General features: G+C 35.7%; 1 long non-coding RNA gene across 1 annotated transcript in view; it reads right to left on the minus strand.

Annotated features, from left to right (window-relative positions):
* Positions 1–924: 924 nt before the first annotated feature.
* Positions 925–15,000, minus strand: part of LOC149137776 (uncharacterized) — a 52,745-nt gene continuing 38,669 nt past the window's right edge. The window contains exon 2 of the long non-coding RNA XR_016239727.1: positions 925–1,133. This is a non-coding gene — a long non-coding RNA (uncharacterized LOC149137776). The remainder of the gene's footprint in view (positions 1,134–15,000) is intronic.

The following is a 15,000-nucleotide window of genomic DNA, read 5'->3' on the forward strand; positions in this document are numbered from 1 at the left end:
CTACGGCCATGCTGGAGCACCGGCTTGAATAATTTTTAATCGAGAGAATGGACGCCAGTATGTGTGTTTTCATACCATAAACCTTATTCCGTTGGACTCTTTTGCCGAAGCGCTAATGTCTCTGGGACGTAAACATACCAACAACGATTATCAAGTGGTTTTGGGAGACAAACACAGATTCAGACATACAAGGGTACACACACACACATACATGCATATAGACATAGATACCAAGGTTATAGCAAAAGACACTTATCCAAAGTGCTACATAGTGAGACTGAACCCGGAACCATGTGGCTGGGAAATAAACTTCTTAACAGACAGACACGCCTACGCCATATCTATATATTTATATATATATATATATATATATATATATATATATATATATATATATACATAAACACACAGACACATGCATTTATATCTATGAATGTATACTCATAAGTACGTGTGTGTGTGTGTGCTTGCATATGTGCGAATGCCTGTGGATGTATATACTGTATCTATCTATCTATCTATCTATATATATATATATATATATATATATATATATATATATATATATATATATATATATATATATATATGCACCTTGTATATTTATATATATATATATATATATATATATATATATATATATATATCTTGCTTATGGCAAACAACTTTATAAACCCGACGTCAAATTGTATAGATTATATATAATCTATGAATTCTGATTTATACTTTAATAATTTTTAAATATTATTCCTCTAAATATCTTGACAGTTGACTAAGTAAATAATAAATCATTGCGTTATTTTGTATATCTTCTTAACTATTTCTTTGGAAATCATTAAATTACCACGAATATTTCTTCCATATTTTTTCTTCATTTTTTTCATCGACGAAAATATTTTCAGTTGAATTTATGTTTCCACCTCTTTTTCTCCTTCTACGAAAATGTCTTTATCTAAACTTGACCCGACCAATTTGTCTTTCGTCCAATATGCTTTTGGTGAATCATTGCTCAAGCTTAATGCGGGCCTAATCATCCGACATGATTACGCTCCAACATTTAAACAACCGCTTTCTCCACGCCTGTCCAATTTAATGCATCTCCAACTTTACATCCAACATCCCTCACCACGACTCTGAAAGGATAAAAGACAAAACAAAACTCAGCAGAATTTGAACTCGGAGCAGAGAGAACGACGCAACAGTACCAAGGGATTTTGTGCCGCGCTAAAACAAACCTACCTGTTCGGCGCTAATATTTATTTTTACCTAAGCACAGAATTTCAGTAGCAATGGATATGTGGTTCAAAGGTTCAGTTTGTAATTACTAGGTATGGAGTTCGATCCCACCTCGAGATACTTTGAGTGATTCTCCTCTACCATGGGCTAGAAGCTTGCTTAGCAACCAAATGGTTCCGGGTTCAGTCTCAGTGCCTGGCACCTTGGCAAGTCTCTTCTACTATAACCTCGGGCCGACCAAATCCTTGTGAGTGGATTTGGTAGACGGAAACTGAAACAAAACCGCCGTGTATATATATATATATATATATATGTGTGTGTGTGTGTGTGTGTGTGTGTGTGTGTGTTTTTATATTATTAATAAATTCATAAACTTATCAATAATATTCTCAGGAAATCAATATATATCCAATATGACATGGTAATATAATAAATTTAAAATTTAAAATACAAATATACGAAATATAAATATAAATATGTATAAAAATATGAATGTAGATAAAGATACATGTGAATATAAATGCGTATAAAAATTTTATGCGTAATTAAGCATGAATATTGTAAAGTCTAAAATATAAAAAAGCCTAATATAAAAACACATATATATATATATTTATTTGCTCAAAAAATAGAGCACTCAATATAAGTTCAGTTACATATTCTTTTAGAATATTACTTATAAAAGTTATATATATATATAGTTTTAGGGGAAAAAAACAAGGTTATACTGTGAAACTTAATTTAATTTTAATTTTTAATAAATTGATTTTAATTGAGTTTTTACCTGTAATTTTAGATTTTATCCCTAATATGTATGCATGTATATATATATATATATATATATATACATACGTATTTATGTGTGTGTCTTTGTGTCTGTGTTAGTTCCTCCTACCATCGCTTGACAACCGATGCTGATGTGTTTATGTTCCCGAAGCTTAGCGGCTCGGCAAAAGGGCCCGATGGAATAAGTACGGCATGGCGGCAGTCAAATGACTGAAACGTGTGAAAGAGTGAAAAAAAAGTATAAAGTATGGAATACCGACAATAGGTGTTGGATTGAATCTGTCGTCGTCCAGACTGACGTGAGCGGAACCAACTCCGCTCAAAACATTCAAATCAAGACTACAGACTCCTGATCCCTTCCCTTTTCCAATATCACGGTCGCGAAGAAACTAAAAGGGAGTCATCGACGTTGGCTTTTCAGCACAAAGATTCTTTATACTATAGGCAAAAGAGAGGATGCCTTGTTGGTTACATCGACTTCCCCCACCCTCTCTCCAGTGCTCAACTGGTACTTATTTTATTGACCTCCATAGGATGAAAGGCAAAGTCAATCTCGGCGGAATTTGGACTCAAAAAGTAAAGCCAGAAGAAATGCCGCTGAGTATTTTGTTCGGTGCAGTAACGATTCTACCACCTCACCGCCTTAATAATAATAAGAAGAAGAATAAGAATAATGATAGTAGTAGTAGTAGTAGTAGTAGTAGTAGTAGTAGTAGTAGTAGTAGTAGTAACAGTAATAATAATAATAATAATGAGAAGAAGAAGAAGAAGAAGAAGAAGAAGAAGAAGAAGAAGAAGAAGAAGAAGAAGAAGAAGAAGAAGAATGAATGAAAAACTAAAAAAACTACGACGAATTGAAGTGGAAATACGCAAGCTGTGGATAATCGAGTGGACGTGATACTAATAGTAATCGGCGCGCTTGGAAGTATCAGCACTCAGCTACCAGCATGGCTCAAAAAGATTCGTCCAAATGTAAAGCGAGAGCATTTACTAAAATCATCATAACTTGGAAATGCAAGAGTTCTCTGCAGGGTTCTTGAAATATGATCAGTAAAAAGTGTCACTTTAGTTTGCTGGATGCGAGCAGCTGGCACGTTCCATCATACTCAGCAAAATAAGCTGAGAGTTTTCATCAAATAGTAATAAGAATGATGAAGATTTCAAATTTTAGCACAAGGCCAGCAGTTTCAGGGGATGGGGTATGTTGAACACATCGACCCCAGTACTCAACTGATACTTATTTCATTGACACCGAAAGGATGAAAGGGGAAGTCGAACTCGGTGGAATTTAAACTCAGAAGGTAAAGTCGGACGGATTCTGCCAGGTCTTTACACTACTATTACTATTAATAATAATAATAATAATAATAATAATAATAATAATAATAATAATAATGAGGAAGATGATGATGATGATGATGATGATAATAATAATCTTTTCTACTATAGGCACAAGGCCTGAAATTTTGGGGGAGGTGGCCAGTCGATTAGATCGACGCCAGTACGCAACTGGTACTTAATTTATCGATCCTGAAAGGATGAAATGCAAAGACGACCTCGGTGGAATTTGAACTCAGACGAAATACCGCTAAGCATTTCGCCCGACGTGCTAACGATTCTGCCAGCTCGCCTCCATGTATGATAATAATAATAATAATAATAATAATAATAATAATAATAATAATAATAATAATAATAATAATAATAATTGATGCCTTAGATATTATGACTGAAAAATGGCATGGAAAACCTCTCAATGGCAAATACCCAAAGAGAGCGAATAATGCAGATATTGACGAAGCCCTTACCCACCAATGGTTAATGGCCTCTGGCTTGAAATCAGAAACAGAAGGGTTTATCATAGCAGCCCAAGATTAATGCCTACCTACAAAGAACTACCAGGCCAACATATTAAAGAACGGCAGTTCCCCATTATGTCGTATATGCCAACAACAAAATGAGACCATCGATCATGTTGTCTCCATGTGCAGTCTGCTTGCGCCTACAGAGTATCTCAACAGACATGATAGAGCTGCACAATATATTCACTGGGTAATATGCAAAAACCTGGACTTGCCCCATGATAAAAACTGGTGGGAACATGATCACATTGCACTCCTCTGGAACTTCACCATTCAAACTGACAGAAAGATAGACGCACATAGGCCAGACATCATACTGAAAGACTTCAGACAAATATCATGCCTCCTCATTGATATGACTGTCCCAATTGATATAAACGTATCTGTCAAGACCTACCAAAAACTGAGCAAATATAAAGATCTTGAAATAGAAATTAGCAAAATGTGGAATCTGAAGACGAAAACAATACCTATTGTCATAGGTGCCCTGGGAATGACAGCGAAACGGGCTGATTACTACCTAGCTCAGATTCCAGGAAACCCCAAAATGGCTGAAGTTCAAAAGATAGTGCTCATGGGAACTGCCCATATCCTACGTAAAATATTGTCTATGTGATCTCAAATTTTAAAGCAAACACATAATTTTCTTATGGTTTCTTAAACATTCACTTGAACAAAACTCTATAAATCCAAATATATGGTACCCTAGGCATAACACCTACATGAACTTCTAACTTGTTGTCTCTTGAGGTCTCTGGGTGAGACTTGGATCCAACTTGTACAAATGCAAAACAAAAGTCAAACATAAAATAATAATAATAATAATAATAATAATAATAATAATAATAATAATAATAATAATAATAATAATAATGTCAAGAGATTCTATAAAGAAATAAATGGAGAGTTTACAGATGAAAAGTTGATACCAGATAACAATGAAAGTCAAAGGTTTTGGAGTGTCATCTGGAGCAAAGACAAGGAGCACACGAAAAAGAAATTCTGAAATACATCAGAACAAACGATATCAGAGAAACAAGTAATTTTATCAAGGCAGCAAGTATTGTTGTAGCAGAAAACGTGGGTGTTGATGTCAAGAAAAAGAAACATAATCGGAGTGACAAAAGAAAAGATCCATGGTGGAAAAGAAGAATACAGGCAGGGTTAGATATGCTCTCGAAGGAAATCTATGTTAGACCGAAAAGAGAAAGGGGAGCTTAAAAGCAAACAAAAATACAGGGCGCTGAAAGGGAAGTATAATATTGAAAGAAAGGGCCTGAAAGTGGTAATGGAGGAACTGAAACAGCGCCTCGTTGCAAAGAAAGTAAAGATGGTAAAATACGACCAAAGAATGAAGGGTTACTACCAGAATAGATTCAGAGTAGATCAGAAGAGATTCTATAAAGAAATAAATGGAGAGTGTACAGATGAAAAGTTGATACCAGATAACAATGAAAGTCGAAGGTTTTGGAGTGACATCTGGAGCAAAAGCAAGGAGCACAAGAAGGATTCTGAATCGTTGCAAGAATTGAAACAAACAGTAGTCTGTCCAAAACAGGCAAAACTAGTAATTTCAGTTTGGGAAGTGAAGGAAATCAGGCAAAAGATGAGCAACTGGAAGGCTTCGGTACCAGATGGAGTTCAAGGCTACTGGATCAAAAGATTCGGTGAATGTCATGCACGAATAGCTGCACAACTCAACACCTTGTTAAATGCCGACCAAGTAACACCAGAGTGGTTGACATTGGGTAGGACAGTGCTGTGCTTGAAAAACATCGAAGAAGGCAATACAGTAGACCGATATCTTGTTTGCCACTTATGTGGAAATTATTGACTGGAATACTCGCAGATTCAATGTACGAACATCTGGAAAAAAATGGAGTCCTGCCACATGAGCAGAAGGGTTGCAAGCGTAAGTGCAGAGGTACCAAGGATCAACTTCTGGTAGACAAAACTGTACATAGAGACTGCAAGAGGAGGAAAAGTAACTTAGCCATGGCATGGATCGACTATCGTAAGGCGTACGATATGATCTCACACTCTTGGTTTTGCATCGAATGTTCAGCGACTGCTTGGAAAAAGTATGGTGAATTGGAGGACGGACCTGACAGCATACGGAAGAAGTTTAGGGACAGTAGAAACCAGGAGGGCCATCTTCCAAGGGGACTGCCTGTCCCCACTGATCTTTGTACTGTGCTTGATACCACTAACACGGATTCTGAGGAAAGCAAAAGCTGGGTATGTATTCAAAAGCCGCTAACAAAAAGTCAACCATTCGTTATTCATGGATGACCTCAAACTTTATGGTAAAGATGAAGCCCAAATCAGTTTCCTCGCTAATGCGGTGTATACTTTCAGTGCTGATATCAGACTGAGAAAGTGTGGTTTGTTAGTCTTGAAGAGAGGCAAAATCAAATGTATGGACGGGCTATCGATACCGTCGGGGGAGGTTATGAAACAGATAAAAGAGACCGGCTGTAAGTACTTGGGGATTTTAGAAATGGATAGATTGTTGAAGAAAGAAATGACAGAAAAACTTAAGGCGGAGTACTTCCGCAGACTGAGACTGACACTTAAGTCGAAATAAAACGGACGGAATAAGATTTAAGCTACCAACACCTGAGCGGTTTCACTCCTTAGATATGGAGCAGGAGTAATCGCATGGGCAGTAGACGAACTAAACAGCTTACACAGAAAGACAAGGAAATCGCTAACTAGATATGGGACACTCCACCCAAAATGTGACACAGATAGACTGTATGTAGCAAGAAAAAGAGGAGGAAGAGGACTGATTGGATGCAAACATAGTATTAGAGCAGAAGAAAACAACATAGCATCGTATGTAAAAAATGCTACAGAACCGTTATTATTAGAAGTAAGAAGGTCGAGCTTGTGTAGGTTTGAAGATTGCAGATCTATCATCGAAAATGATAAGGCAAAGATCCTGTAGGATTTTATGATTCAGTGCGACCATGAGATAGAGAATAATGAGCCAGACATAGTCTTAATTGAGAAAGAAAGCAAACTATGCTGGATCATAGATATAGCATGCCCAGATGACAACAAGGTATGCGATAAGGAAGAAAGAAGAGTCAATAGATATGACAGGTTAGCTTGGGAGGTAAAGCAGTTGTGGTCGATGAAAAAGGTGGTACCAATAATTGTCGGAGCCCTGGGAACAGTGCGTAAAAATCTTGAGAAGTACGTGGAACAAATAGGAGCACTTGCAGAAAACAGCACTGCTTGGAACCGCTCGAATACTCCGGAAGGTGCTCGAAAAATAAGAGTGTTACCTTAGTTCACTGGTAGTGAACAGCTGACACCGTAGTACATCTCCAGCGTTAGAAGCTGTGCAAAGGCAATGATGATGATGATGATGATGATGATGATGATGATGATGATGATAATAGGTGCCTTAGGTATAATAAAAAAATATTCAGACAAATACATAACAAAAATAGCAGGACTTACAAATATATATAACATACAGAAAATTGCACTACTGGGTACTGCACACATCCTACGCAAAACACTTTCAATACAGTAAACATAAGAGCACCACAGCAAACCACAGCACATACCCAAGGCGCACAGAGCTGCGCTCGGTAGTGAAGTGAAAGCACGTTATAAAAATAAAACTACTGAATAATAATAATAATAATAATAATAATAATAGGCACATGCCAGAAAAGGTCACAGAAAATGAGAAAGCAACCATACTATGTGTATACCAATGTACACAGATAGAGAAATTAAGGCTAATAGGCTAGATATAGTTGTCAGAGATCATGAAGGAAAAAAATGCTTTCTAATCGATGTATCAATACCAACAGATGACAATAATTCTCTAAAAGAAACGGAGAAACTTTTAAAATTCAAACACCTGGAAATAGAGGTAACTCGAATGTGGAGTCTAAAAACAGAAATGATTTCTGACATAATAGGCGCATTAGGTATGGTAAGAAATATTCAGACAAATGCATAACAAAATCACCAGGACTAACGTACAGAAAATGGCACTACTAGGCACCTCACATATCCTACTTTCAATACAGTAAAAATAAGAGAAGCACAACAAACCAAAGCACATACCCAAGGCACACAGAACTGCACTCGGTAGTGAAGTGAAAGCTACTATAGACTACTATAATAATAATAATAATAATAATAATAATAATAATAATAATATCGTTGTGATGCATTTGCCTGGTGTACCCTTATCAGACGGGTAGTCATGATGGGTATACTGGACTTCGTATATTTTTACCCCAGTGTCACTTTGATGGCATGCGCTGATCTCTCTATAATAATAAGAAATGGTAGCATCTACATAAAATTACTTGAATTTCTAGGCGCATATCTTTAATCCACAGAGTTGACAAAATTACTACAACTTTTGAGAACAGAATTAACAGTGAATGAACTGCAAACAGCATTACATATTGAAATGGTTCTCTATATTAGTGTGCACTAGCGACAATACTATTTAACAACTGTAAGTCTGGAATTCAGCAATGGTGGTTTGTCGATGAAATTAATAAAAAGGATCATAGCTAAATTCAAAATATTGCTGGCCCTGATGGGGGTCTAATTAAAAGATTTGAAATAAGTTAGGGAGAAACTGTTTTTAATGAACTTTTTTTTTATATACGAGTTTCAAAGTGTGTGTGTGTGTGTGTGTGTGTGTGTGTGTGTGTCTGCGTGCGCGCGTGCATATGTATAAGTCCGTGTAAATTTTTGAATAAAAAATATATATGATGCCTGCAACCTCACTATGAATGTTTATTTTCTTTTTAACTTTGTAAAAATAAATTGAAAATGGTGCTCAATTGAAAAGTATTGAGCGATTCTTCAATTTATTGTTTGACTGTTCATATATGTGGGTGGAGGCGTGGGAATGGATCAGCACAAGTTTATTTTAAGGTTCCTATGCGCGTTTCATCGTTATGGCTCTTTGCAACCCTATATTAGAGACCCCAAACACATATATGTACATGCTCAACCATAACGAACCATCAGAAAACACGGTGGTCGGAAATATGGTAAAGGATGACTCGTCTGAGAAAATAACATTCTTTCACTGCTTTAGGGACCAATTCTGTAGGTTTTTACTCCACTCTAAACGCTTTGCAACGTTTGTTTTTGAAAGTAGTGGTTTTCTGATTGCAGCCCTCCCATGAAATCCGGCTTTGTGCAGCTCCCGGCAAACAGTTTTTTGTGGAAACTGGGTTCTCGAGTTTATAATCCATAAAATCTATAAAATATTAGATTAAAAATTTAATTCAGTTTAGTAAATTTATAAAAAAAGAAAGTGAATAATAGACTACGCGCGTTTTGTGGCCAAATAATAGTGGGAAAGGTCTGCGCAATTTACAATAAATCGATCAAGATAAGCTCCACTCAGAATGAGGGCGCTCTTCAGATCTTGTAAATTCAAAAATCGTATCCTAATATTTAAATAATGCAATAAAATAGGAAACAGTAGAAATATCTGTACGTTTAGGAAAGCAATTATTAATACAATATATAAAATGTCAAGGTTTTATAATAAAAATAATTATTTTTCAAGTTAAAGGAATAATTCTTCTAATGAAGAAATGCTTTCTGTGGATTGAGAATAAGAAAACATATAAAAAGATAGTGTTATTAACTATTAAATGAATTCGAACGTTTAACAGTATTAATAAAAATAGCAGCATCACTTATCTTAACGAAGATTCCTTGTTGACTGCAGTATTACCCATGAAGCATAGATTTTATACGATGGGTGTCACGTGACAAAATGGCGTTCCTTCGTGAACACAAATATTAAACTTTCTATGTAGAATTAAAATATATTATCTAGCTCGTATCTCATCAATAATGATAAGATACGAGTTAGATAACAAAACGGAACCATATGAACCCATGCACCCTAGGATTACCTTAAAGGGCCACAAAGATAATTTTTACTTAGACCCAAAAGTTAGACTCATATGCCCAAGCAAATCTGATATAGGCAAATTAAGTAAGATAATTTTGGATAAATATATCAATAGACTAAATAATTATCTCAAGCTTTGGACTAGCACCAATGATACCTTAAAATGGTTCAATAATTAAAGATAAAAATAGACATAAATTCATCCAAATAGATATAGATAATTATTACTCTTCTATAAATGAGATCATCCTTAATAAGGCACTTATATATGCAATGAATAAGGTTGGGATGACATATGATGAGGTGAATGTAGTAAAAATGACTAGAAAATCGCTAATTAGATATAACAATAAAATATGTGCGAGAAAGGATACTAGGACAACTTCGATATATCAATGGGGGCATTGATATAATAATAATAATAATAATAATAATAATAATAATAATAATAATAATAATAATAATAATAATAATATCGTTGTGATGCATTTGCCTGGTGTACCCTTATCAGACGGGTAGTCATGATGGGTATACTGGACTTCGTATATTTTTACCCCAGTGTCACTTTGATGGCATGCGCTGATCTCTCTATAATAATAAGAAATGGTAGTATTTATTATCCGAACTTAAGCTAGAAAGCTTAAAGTTAGACGGTGGTTTATATAGGGACGACCTTATATTAGTAACTAAGGACTGCACCAACAGAACTCTAGAATTATATAAGAAGAAAATATATAGCTTTTTCAATAGAAATGGATTGAGCATTACCATATATAATGAGCACTACAATGTTAATTATTTAGATGTTAATCTTAATTTAATAACAGGTATAACTCAACCTTTCCATAAAAACAATGAAAACCTTAAATATATTAATGCTAAGAGTAACCACCCACCCGCAATTAAGAAATCGTTAAGATATAGTATAGGAAAAAGAATATTGCTACTTTCCTCTAACTATGAAATTTTCCATAAACACGCACCTTACTATAATGAAACACTTCGTAAGGCGGGATATAATAATAATATAAATGTTTTTAATAATAATTCTAGCTATACCTTTAATATAAAAGAATATAATAATATAAACAATACAGATGTTTTTTTTATGATAACAAACAGAAATGTAAGAAATATAAGGTTTCCATAGATAACTATGATATTATAAACAAAGAATAAGTCCCGGGGTCGATTTGTTCGACTAAAGGCGACGCTCCATCATGGTCGCTTGGGCAAGTGTCTTCTACTATAGCCTCGGGCCGACCAAAGCCTTGTGAGTGGATTTGGTAGACGGAAACTGAAAGAAGCCCGTCGTATATATGTATAAATATATATATGTGTATGTATATGTTTGTGTGTCTGTGTTTGTCACCCCACATCGCTTGACAACCGATGCTGGTGCGTTTACGTCCCCGGCAAAATAGACCGATAGACAAAGTACTAAGCTTACAAAGAATAAGTCCTGGGGTCGATTTTCTCGACTAAAGGCGATGCTCCAGCATGGCCGCAGTCAAATGACTGAAACAAGTAAAAGAGTAAAGAGAGTAAAAGAGTATAATGATTTCACTTTGGCGTAGAGACTCTATACTTATACTTTATTTAAGAGTGAATTACATAAAAACAGGAGTTATGTAATCGTTCTCATTAGATTACTTATTCTATCGGTCTCTTTTGTCGAACCGCTAAGTTACGGGGACGTAAACACACCAGCATCGGTTGTCAAGCGATGTTGGGGGAACAAACATAAACACACAAACATACATATATACATATATATACATATATACGACGGGCTTCTCTCAGTTTCCGTCTACCAAATCCACTCACAAGGCTTTGGTCGGCCCAAGGCTATAGTAGAAGACACTTGCCGAAGGTGCCACGCAGTGGGACTGAACCCGGAGTTATGTGTTTGGTAAGCAAGCTACTTACCACACAGCCACTCCTGCGCCTATATTGCGTATTATGGGAAAATTGCTTTCCGCAATAAGTGTGCACTTCATTTAAATGACTTCGAAGAAGTTGTTGTGTGTCGTATGAGCACTCAGCTCTCAGTTCAATGCTTCTAATAGTAGAAACAGCTGTGAGCTAATGAAAATAACTCTTATATTTTTTTTGCCGTTCATTAATTCTTATATGCAAGCGCGCTTGTGTGTTTGTGTATTTATGTACTTGCATATATTATTTACGTATAGATGGGATTCATTGCTATTGCCATACATTTCGCAAGTCCGTTGAACTGGGATAAGTTCTTGGTAATTAGGGAAGGTCCCAATAATTGCATTTACAGTTTAAACTGCCTCGTCATGATTTTTAAGCTTTTGAAATATGAATGGGAGCTTGAACGAAATCCGATAAGCCTTACAACTTTTAACCACTTAATTCCATTAGTAATTCTCTTGAACATCTCTGAACACAATAACCTTGCAGCGTACTAACAATAAATTTTAGAGTGTTTATTCTAGTTTCAACAGTGAATTGAGCTGATATTTGTAGTTCAAGCCTTCAAATCCACCGCTCAAAAAACATTCAAGAGGAGTGTTAGTATGGAAACTAATCATTGTATTTAAATAATTATTTCAGCATCGATCTCAGTACTTGACTGGTACTTTATTCTATCGACCTCGAAAACATGAAAGGCAAAGTCGAAACTCGGCGGAATTTGAACTAAAATCATAAAGAGAGAGGCAAAAATACATAAAACTTTTTTGCCGACATGTTCGAAGGTTATAATGGACACAGATTCGCGTGTCACATAGCTAGCTAGAAGCGATGGCCTCTTGGAGCTAATCAACGGCAGCGTTCGTCCTATTTTTAGGACTGCCATGTTGGCTTGGCGATAACTATTAATTATTATTATTATTATTATTATTATTAATATTATTATTATTATTATTATTATTATTATTATTATTATTATTATTAAGGCGGCATGCCAGGTAAAATGCTTAGCGCCATTTTGGGCCGTATTTACTTTCTGAGTTCAAATTCCGCCGAGGTCGAACTTGCCTTTCGTCCATTCTGGATCGATAAAATAAGTACCAGTTGATCACTGGGGTCAATGTAATCAGCTTACCCCCTCCCCTAAAATTTGCTTCCTTTTGCCACAATTTGAAACTACTACTACAAATAGTAGTAGTAGTAGTAGTAGTAGTAGTAGTAGTAGTAGTAGTAGTAGTAGTAGTAGTAGTAGTAGTCGTAGTCGTAGTAGTAGTAGTTCTAGTAAAAACTTACAACTACGATAGGAGCATGCCACTAACGCATATTAAATTTGAGTCAATAGTAATCATCATTCATCCACATCCTTATTATCTACATCCACCTCTTCCTTGACCTCCTCTTCCTTCTCCTCCTCATCATTATGATCGTCATCGTAGTCAAATCATAATCATATTCAACAGCTAATGCAGAGTGAAACAAGACCACCGAGCACACAGTTATGTGCCTATGTGCTTATATAGACGTATACATACACACATACATACACACACACACAGATATATATATATATATATATATATATATATATATATATATATATATATATATATATATATATATATATATATATACATGTATATATGTACATATACATATACACAAACATTTATATTAACTGCACTAACTCATTCATTCGCTCTCATTCACTCATTCACAGATTTTGTTTCTTAAGTTAGTCTTAACATATTTATTACAAGAAATATGAAAACGCTAATTATATATAATTATGTAATAGATGAAAAATATTGGTCAAAGATTAATATTTTATATTATTTCGACAAGTGTAAGAGAAAATTCTAAACTGGTTTCTGTCTTATCATGACCTCAACAGCAAGGGGTTAACTCCTGTGTACTTGCCGAAGTATTGATGACATAATTCCGAAGTAAATACATGTGAACACAGGCTGCGTGGGTAAGAGCATCGTTGTGCACTCACCTGGTTTCGGGTTCAGTACCATTGCACAGTACCTTGAGCGAGCATATTCTACTACAATCCCGGGTCAACCAATACCTAATGAGTGAATTTGATTGACGGAAACTGTGAGGAAGCCCGTTGTAAATGTGTGTGTGACTTATTTTGATAATCGGTGTTAGTTTGTTTATATACCCGTATTTTAGCGGTTCGGTAAAGAGAGACCGACGTTAAAGAAGAGTAAGTACTAAGCTCGATTTCTTCCACTAAAACCTGCCATGGCAGTATCCCAGCATGGCTGCAATCTAATAACTGAAAAAGATGAAAGAAGAATGTATCCAATTTAGACACATATATATTTAGAACTGCTTCTAGATATTTAGAACTGTTTAGAGAAGCAAATAACTCATAACTACATCTGCATGATCAAATGATAGCTAAGTGTGTGTTAACAAAGTTGATGCACGAAACCTTAAAAAAACTGCGAACAAACTGCGTGGCACCTTGAGCAAGTGTCTTCTACTATAGCCTCGGGCCGACCAAAATCTTGTGAGTGGATTTGGTAGACGGAAACTGAAAGAAGCCCGTAGTATACATATATATGTATGTGTGTGTGTGTGTGTGTGTGTGTGTGTGTGTGTGTGTATGTGTGTGTGTGTGTGTTTGTGTATCTGTGTTTGTTCCCTCAACATCACTTGACAACCGATGCTGGTGTGTTTACGTCCCCGTAACTTAGCGGTTCGGTAAAAGTGACCGATAGACAAAGTACTAGGCTTACAAAGAATAAGTCCTGGGGTCGATTTGCTCGACTAAAGGCGGTGCTCCAACATTGCCGCAGTCAAATGACTGAAAGAACTAAAGGAATAAAAGAATAAACTATTATTCATAATTAGTTAATTAGTTAATTGGTTGTTGCTATTATTCAAATGGATTCAAGAGGTGATTTTTTCGTCTTTTATGTTTGTGGCACACTATATCTAGGACTACATTATCTAATGTGTCTTTTATATTGTTTCTGTTTCATGTACTGCGACCATACTACAGCACTTGAAAGGTTTAGTCGAACAAATCGACTCCATTACTTTTATTCTATCAGTCTGTTTTGCCCAACCGTTAGCTTACGGGGATTTAAACAAACCAACACCTGTTGCCAAGTGATGTGAGGGGACAAACGCACACATAGAATTATACAACGGGCTTCCATACAATTTCCATCTACTAGATTCAATCACCAGGCATTGGTTGGTTTGAGGCTATACCAGAAGACACATACCCACGGTGCC

This window comes from Octopus bimaculoides, chromosome 1 (genome assembly GCF_046866305.1).
Source record: "Octopus bimaculoides isolate indiv1 chromosome 1, ASM4686630v1, whole genome shotgun sequence".
NCBI lineage: Eukaryota > Metazoa > Mollusca > Cephalopoda > Octopoda > Octopodidae > Octopus > Octopus bimaculoides.